Source organism: Ostrea edulis, chromosome 4, assembly GCF_947568905.1.
Source record: "Ostrea edulis chromosome 4, xbOstEdul1.1, whole genome shotgun sequence".
In the NCBI taxonomy this organism is placed as follows: Eukaryota; Metazoa; Mollusca; class Bivalvia; order Ostreida; family Ostreidae; genus Ostrea; species Ostrea edulis.
Window position 1 is genome coordinate 12,329,341 of NC_079167.1, and position 9,120 is coordinate 12,338,460.

The 9,120-nt window shown below is 33.8% G+C and overlaps 1 long non-coding RNA gene across 1 annotated transcript in view; it reads right to left on the reverse strand.

The window, feature by feature from the left end:
• The window catches only part of LOC130053999 (uncharacterized), a 3,945-nt gene extending 1,941 nt beyond the window's left edge, over nucleotides 1-2,004 (reverse strand). The window contains exons 1-2 of the long non-coding RNA XR_008802230.1: nucleotides 1,983-2,004; nucleotides 1,684-1,734 (exon numbers count right to left, since the gene is read on the reverse strand). This is a non-coding gene — a long non-coding RNA (uncharacterized LOC130053999). The remainder of the gene's footprint in view (nucleotides 1-1,683; nucleotides 1,735-1,982) is intronic.
• Nucleotides 2,005-9,120: the final 7,116 nt, after the last annotated feature.

Consider the following 9,120-nt stretch of genomic DNA (forward strand, 5'->3'; position numbering starts at 1 on the left):
TGACATAACTTGTCTGAAAGTACCTGAATACATCCCCTACCCCTGAAAGTCAAGTAATTTTCATGAAAAACAAAAATCAAGTACAAAGGGTAAGGCATTTATTTTCCAACAAAATCCATGACCCTGTGGGTTAATCTTCAACTATTCTCAACAAAAATTTAATTACTTCCATTCTTCTAAGCTAATGAGTATAACTGGTGGTCAGACTGGATTGATCACCCATAGTCAGATAGCTCAGTAGAGCACCAAAGGGACTGGGTTTATATCCTGGTTACATTTGGTCTGATAGATACACCCCTTGAACTAACAGGCAAAAAATGCTTGCTAGAGGATAAAGATCTTTGGTTGATGTCTTCAAATTGTGAAGATGATTGATTGTATCTTGTTTAACATCAATCTCGAAAAATTTTCACTCATATCAGTGATTGGGATAAGCAAATTGCTGAATGTGACAATGGCAAATTACCAGCTAGTTTCAATGTGACATTTTTAGAATGAATGTGCCATATTGAAATTTTTATGTGACATTTAAAAATTACGAGTCTGAGAGACCAGTAAATCAAATATAGTCTAAACACTACTGAGAGACTGTATTGCCATATAGGTAACTGTAGTTTTACTATTTGTGTTAAATCTATGTTTTACTTTAGGATTCTCATCGTGATTGTCTGTTTTGATGTTTCCGCATCATCGTCTCCTGCTCCTACAGTGTCTACTGCCAACACTGGCGAAAATTAAGGAAAGTTTGCCCTTTGTCAGGCTTACGAATTTTTTCCCGTAACATTTTCTGTCTGTGTGCATTAAAATGTATTAACCAATCAGATATCTTTTTACTGTTTGATTAGACACTGAGGAAATCGAAGTCATATTTGCACTTAAAAGAACGTAAAGTTGTACTATTACAAAAGCATTAAGGGGTAAAATTTTCAAGCACTATATTGATATTGATTCAGTGGGGGATCATCTCAAAAGTAGAAAAGTTCGTATATCTACGAAGCCGGTGGGGATTACCTCAAAACTAGGTATATCAACAATATGCGGCACAAAGGCGCAATGTTTTCAATATTCTATGCAAATTTTTTTAATTTAATGCGACTATGGCGCTGGGCACGTGCTTATCCCAATCACTGTCATATGGAGATGTCACCAATACCAGTTAAGTGCTTCATATTTAGGCCTGTGCTGGGCGCTTAATATGCTTACGACCGTCAAAGACATTTGAGGGACTGTCCAGAAGAATGTTGCGGTCAGACAATGTGCTTACTGGTTGTTGGAAAGCTCAATTACATATTAATTTATCAGATCAAAGTGCTGTTTTTCTTTACATTAAGCATAGCCATGGCACATGTCACTATGGTAATTTAAACTTTCATTTCATGCATCCTTGGTAACAATCACAAAATCAACTACATAAATCTACCCTACATCAGCCCTCACTATATCCAAGCATAATCTCAGATTAAACAATGTTTCTTTTTTCACATCAACTTTCAAAGAGTTCAATATGGTACCGTAGATAAAATAAACATTTACAATTTCATGAATAATATAATGGTATCGTAGTTTGCCCTCTGCTTCTTGATTGACAAACTGTAACATCATTTATAAGATAGCCTTACTGATAAGCTCTGCTAGTATGACGTGCTACTCACTCTACACCAATAAACACCAAGAATATGATACCACTGTGTTAAAAACGTTCCACTTACCATTGTCGAGCCTTACAGATGCAACCTACAAAGATAATTAGACAATGTTAACTATAGCACGACTTCAGACATTGTTTACATTTTCATCGGGGGGGGGGGGGGGGGGTTGTAAATACATTCATCATTCATAAAAATGTACATACTTAAATTAACCATTCACAAAACTAAATTAACTATATTTTGTTCATTAAGCATAATTCTTTCTATGAGAATTACTCCAAGATTATAATCGATTTGAACGGATTTAGCATACAACAATCGTAACACACATACCGCTTTCGATGGTTAAACGGAAAAGGAAGTTGAAAAGGGAGGTAACTTAGATTTCGGTAGCATCAATTCGTACCCAAACAATCTCGTACCTTAGTGAGTTTTGTACCATTTGGGATTATAGGGAAAGTCTATTTGGTAAGTCTTAGATGAAAGGTACTGACCTTGCATTGAGGTAACAAGATTCAGTGGCGGATTAAGGTAAGAAGGGGAGAGCGCCCCCCCCCCCACCCCGCCTAAAATTTTCAAATTTAAGGTAAATCGTGGTCTCTTGTTTGGAAAAATGTAAACGATAAAAGAAGCAATAATTTCTTCCACTCTACGAGGAATAAATGACAAAATCTTTTGATTTACTGAATATTTTTTTCCCCCAAAACCCTTTGAATTTGCGTCATTTTTTTTAATTTCACCTTATTAAAAATGACAGAAATTAGTAAAAATTACTATGTAGGAGACATATTTCAAGCCTAATAAAATCTGTAAATTTCAGGAGCTTCCGGGGGCTTCGCCCCTGGACCCCTACCAGGGCTTTGCTCTGGACCCACTGGGGCCTCAAGGCGACCCACAGACCCCCTGCCTCAAAAAAAAAAGAAAAAAAAAGCTGCGCCCCCCCCCCACCGCAATTCCTGGATCAGCCCCGGAGATTGAATATAAATGTTGCACAAAGAAACCCTTGACCTCGAGGAAACTGACACTAATATAACAACAAGTGTCAGCGTTATAAATGATTTGAAATATTCAAAGGATTGTTTAATATTCAGGGTGACAATACAAGGTGCTTCTCCCCATCTTCGCTAACCAAAGGTGACGATACACAGTGTTTTATTAGAGGTAAAAACATGGAAATGTAAGTATATTTGATGATGTGTAGAAACTAATGTGAATATACTGATACATGAGAAACATCGTGTATCGTCACCTTTGGAGAGCGAATATGAAACAAATATGAACCAATAGGTCCTATATATATATAGTTTATTCACCAATCAAGGGCCCTCGGGGGGCATGTACATGTTAACAGGCAATTAATTATAACATTGAAAATAAATAACAATCATTTAGAAGTACTAAAGGTAATACTGACAGAGTTGACACTTCTGCACTGCACATATCCATAATTATATATGAAATACTGATTACAGACAAGATTTAAATTAACAACATGATAAATAAAATAACCCAACTGCTTCACGCATCAGTTTCTGGGATAGCAGATAATGATAGTGTCGTGTGAATACTTATATAAAAGAGAGAATAATATATGTACCAATTCACTTGAGGCCATTCTTTCAATTAACAGCTGTTTTATTTAGACTTGGATTGTATAAACAAAATTATTTCTCTATTTATTAGTTGATTTTTGTCAGAAAAAAAATAGGAAATGGTTTGTTGTTTTTTTAAAAAAAAAAAACAACTTAAAACCACGTGTACGAATGACGCATTAACATATAATTAATTTTTAGTCTGTATTGTGATTAATTATTGTAATATTTCGGCGAACGAACTATTAGAATTAATTACTACAAGCAAAATGAAGGCAAAATGCATGTAATTTTGTATACTTTGAAAACATGAGATGTGTACATTTACACATATGTATATCAAAGTTTACATTCTAACATAATTTAGGATCGACAAACTTGCATGCAAGATACGGAATATATGTACAGCAGATAGCGTGATCGATATAACAGAACCAAAACCAGCTATCATATGTTGACCTCACGATGTCACTCAAAACAACGCAAGGTTTAATACTATTACAGTGTAACTCTCCGTAAAAAAAAAAGGTGTAAATAGCGTGGACAGTGTAACTCAATCGGAACTCCTCGAATGTCTCGCGCACTCGACATAGATCTCGGATGTAATACGGTGACATCCATGAGTGAATTTGATGCATTGTCAATTGGCAATGCATCAAATTCACTCATGGATGCCACCGTATTACATCCGAGATCTCATTCTCTCACCAGAGGGCGCGCTACGCAAGCTTCACTTTCACGTTGTGGAGCGTAGCGTAACGCCCTCTGGTGAGAGATTGCCGAGATCTATGTCGAGTGCGCGAGACATTCGAGGAGTTCCGATTGCAGTGTAACTCTCCGTAAAAAGTGTATATGGCGTGGACAGTGTAACTCTCCGTAAAAAGTGTATATAGCGTGGACAGTGTACCTCTCAGTAAAAAGTGTATATAGCGTGGACAACTTATCCGAACATGCACATGTTTAGTGTAACTACCATACAATTCAGATAAAATATGAAGCAAAAAAAAAAAAAAAAAAAAAAACCCACGGAAAATGAAAATTACAGTTTTCAATATTTTATATTACAAATTGGACTGAGGTTGATTAACGCATCTAAAGTCGTTAATTCGCAGTTTAGTTTATTATTAGGTATGCTCAGTAAAACCACAGGGGTGCTTGAACAAAATTTGTAATAAACCCTTACCAGATACATCTAATGTCTGTTTTAACGGAATTTGAAAGGTCTTCTGATTGATATGGAAAGAATGTGACCTTGAACTATCCTTGACACAGAAATAAGAGCAGCAACACCCACAGTTTTGTATGTCAAAAGAATATAGACCTATACATTCTATATTTTTTTTGGAAGTAAAATATCGCTTTTTAATGAAAAGTGAAGATAACAAACAATGATCAATCTCTAATTCCACAAGGGATACAAAATAAAGAGTTGGGCAAACACGGACCACAGGACTACCAGGTCTTGATCGGCATATTAACATTCTATCTAATCGTTGCTCTCTTTAATGATGCATTTTTCACCTGATCTCACTTTCAACACAAATATAAATGAATGAATGAATAAAAAGGTTAAATAGTAAATAAATAAATATAATTCAGTGACAATACCCGTCGGCGACAAATCATACCTCAGTCAGAGCGAGGCACGGTACAGCTTTGACTGGGTCTTTTACAAATGACCTTACCTGACGGTACACACATCTTTGTCTTATGAATTACATGTATATAAGTTCCTTGCATAAACCAATTGTTTTTTAATCAGACATATATAATAGTTCTTTAACCTTTAGCCAAAAAACCTGCTACAGTCTCCTGCAGAATATATCAACAGCTATGTAATGAGCTTTTTGTCATCATCAGACGTCTCCTTGAGAAATACCGCACCGGAATTCATTGCCCTAAAATGATAATGGTGGCACTTCGAAATACCCGACAGATGACAAAACTTCTCAGAAACAAACTGGTGTATTCCAGTCCCACTATAGGAACGTTTTGTCAACGACGACTTCGCAGTGCTTTTAACTTTTCCACTGTTCTTGTCAGGTTTGAAAAATAATCATCGTCTGTCCCAGATATAAAGTTTATTCTAATTCTGTTCAACTAATAGACACACCTAAACAGACAGACGATATAAGAATGTTTGATTTCGGAAATTCAATTATATGATATCAAGAATTGCAAGAATTCTATTTTCTTAGACTACCAAAACTTGTAAATATAAAAATTCAAACTTTTGATATCAAAATATTACTTTTGATACCAGAAAATGGTATAATTTATATAACTGAAATCAAATTTTATTTACAAAAAATACTGAAACGGAACCTCATAGCCAGACTTTAATTGTATAAATCATTTAATGCTGGAATGGACGTTAATGTGTACAATATTGCCTATATTGTGTTGAATAAAGCAACCATCGCTATGTTTTCCATATACATATATAGGAAATCGATATCATTGTATTTACCAGCTAACCTCCAGCTAATTACTTGGGATTCTATTATGTCATCCCGAACTTTATTCATAAATTAATTACTGACCACCGAGGGATAAATCATTCTATAAGCCCTATCTAAACTATCATAGATGTACAATATATATATATATATATATATATATATATATATATATATATATATATATATATATATAAGTTAGTTAGTGAATTATCTGTCTGAAACAGACTCTCACAAGTTGTGTTCACAATACAAAAGCGTGATGAGGAAAACAGCTGTTACAACTTGTGAACAAAAACGCACAGGGTGTTCTAGGTAATGTAATACAACAAAAAGCACACGAGTAAATTTTAAATGTAAATTTTACAAGGGATATATATTTTTTTGGTAGAGTATATATCATGATATGTGTTGTTTGATACTGCAGTAAGTATCTTATTGCAATTTTGATTTAATTCTTAAATAGATATACAATTGTACATACACAAGTTTGTAAGCTAACATTTCTTAATTAACCATAATCTCACCTTGCTCATAATTAGTTTCCTATATAATATAGATATGTATATATAAATAAACAAACGTTGCTGACATTTACAACTAGGAAAGAGACTCACGGGAAATCAAGTCAGAATGAATTCTGACAAGTGCATCTCCATAAATCTACTTTCATTAGCACACACACAATTATCGTTTCTTGACTGTGACCTAGGACATCAGCAGATGATTTGTTTTAAACCGTTAACTTCCAAAAGATAAATCAGACACGCGCTGCTAAATTATTGTTACTAAATATTTCCGTCTAAAGTCCCATTTCCGGTTCGTCATTTTTGAATTTGCTGTCGAATTTCATATATTTGGTCACTTCTCTATTTTAAAACATTTTTTGCGCTCGGAGATCCCAAGTTTCTCCAATTACTGGGTGACCAATATACGTATTCTCTACAATATCTCTCCAATGATTTGTAATATTGTTATGACTGCCTACAACTGCTTTTCTTGCATTCTATAAAGATATTGAAAGATTTTAACGCAATTACAGTGCATGATTCATATACATGTAGTACTTGACTGTATTATATAACCTAAACCTGAGGGTATGGATTTTCAACTTTTAGTTTGGGGAGTCCATGCACATCATGACTGAGTTCTCATCCCAGCGCTGCGTCAAACGCACGAGTGATTGTTCCAGCTGTAAGGTATAAGAAGGGAAATCCCCTGTTCTTTCGAATATGACAAAAAATGGAGGCCTCATGTTACGGTAGGCATGGATGGAGCGTTCTAAACAATGATAGTTTATTGTATTGCATGTAGTCGAGGGAGAGAGAGAGAGAGAGAGAGAGAGAGATTGTTAATAAATAAAAAGTTCTCGATGTAACTAAATGTCAAGTTGAAGGTCATTGCAAGGTATTTCTCCTTTCCATGTAGACGTTTTATTCATTATAATGTGAATTTTATCAAACGTTTTAGGAATAAATAAAAGAATGGTATTTGTCACTCTCCAGAATACTTTAATGCTTTACAGAATGGCACAAACACAAAGAGTACTTCTGTACAAAAAGATGTTCAAAATTTTCATATTTATAGACCTATTAGTCTTACAAATATTGATTATAAGATTATGATGTTCGTTTCAATGCTAAAAGATCACAAAACAATCTATAAAGCAAGAATAATTAGTTAATCTCCATACCCAAGAGGTAAAAATACTGCATTAGATGCGAGATTAATAATTGCAGACATTATTATCGGTTGAATGAACGATTCTGAAACGATTCATTTAAAAAAAAACCAACTTTCTAGAATAGATTAAAATCATATATTAAAATTAAAAACAATGATTGAATGTCTTGTCCAGGGAAATACGGAGCGGTGTTCTGTATCAGCAATTTTGTTTCCTTCTGTGGATGAAAGACTAAAAATGATAATTAAATCACATTCAAGCATAAAGGGTTTTCGCAAGGGCGGCATGACAAATCATATACACGTAATTCAACATGCAGGTCACTACTCTTCTTCTGAAAGATGAAATATCACTAAAACTAATTATATATAATCGGAGAAAGTTTTAACTGGACTGATGAAAATCAGGTCAGAAATCGAAAGTTGCATGATGTAAATGTAAATGAATCGTGTTTAAAAGCTTCAGGCATTTGCCATAACAAAGAACTGTGTATTAACAACAATTGGACAAAAATTCGGAATGATCTCTCCACAAATATTTGTTCCTCCAATGCATCAATCCCTCTATGAAAGAGCATTTCATGTTTCAAAACAATATATAGGAAATCAATCTTCAGTCAAAACATTTCGAACACTTCTGATCAGAATATTGCAGATTTCGACAATATGTTTTAGTGTGTAATCGATTAATGCTAAATAAATGTACCTTCAGATTCGTATTTTTGTACTGAAAAAGACAATGAACGTTTGATGGTTAGATGTTAAAAAATTACATAAGAAATACACATAAAATATGGGAAACTGTAAAAGTCTTGGAAAGCTGTGCTGGGATTTTACTATGAAACTACGCAACAATCATTTTTCATTAAACAATAAAGAAATAAGATCTACATATGTATCTCAAAATATACATAATTACAAAAATACTGATTATATGAAATGTAAATGTACTTGCGAAATTCTAGAAACCATGTAAAATGTAATTACATATGTATGTATGTCATGTTGTGTCCCTATTATGCTCAGATATATTGTACTTATGATCGCTATATTTTGTAATACACTGCATATCTAAAATACACGTGCTTATTTGTTCATATACACAAATAAAACAATGGTATAAAGAAATACTGATTATATCAAGTAAAGTTATACATAACCTATCTACGTGTTCTTGTTAGTCCAGATCGACATGCCATTACCGGTGCTGTTGATAAAGCTGATCACGAGGACCTGAAATCATTTATTTTAAACATCCTAAATTCTTTCAATTGGCGACATAATTTCATCTCTATCATGAATTCAGTCAAAGATTATGCCAGACGAGCGGCTAAATATGAAAAAGAGGAACTTGATATCTTGTCAGAATGGATAAAAAGTATAAGAGGAATAATAAAATAATGTATTAGACACATGAAAACAAAAGTGTGCACCATCCTTCTGTGTTTAGTAAACCAGATGCGATAAAAGAATTAGATAGATTACGTGAGGAATATGTTTTGGTTCCAGCTGACAAACTTGTAACAACATTGTCTCTATTTGTAACACTTTTTTATTACAACTGTATTTTTAGCAAACTTGGCATTAATTCCACATTTGGTAATCCTACCTATACTCCAACTTCCATTTGAAAAGATGAAGATCCCCAAACCGTGCTTCAGTTTTAAACACATTTAAAGTTATATACGCCGTAATCTTTGAATATTATCGTATAGGTATTAAAAAAAACAACATGTG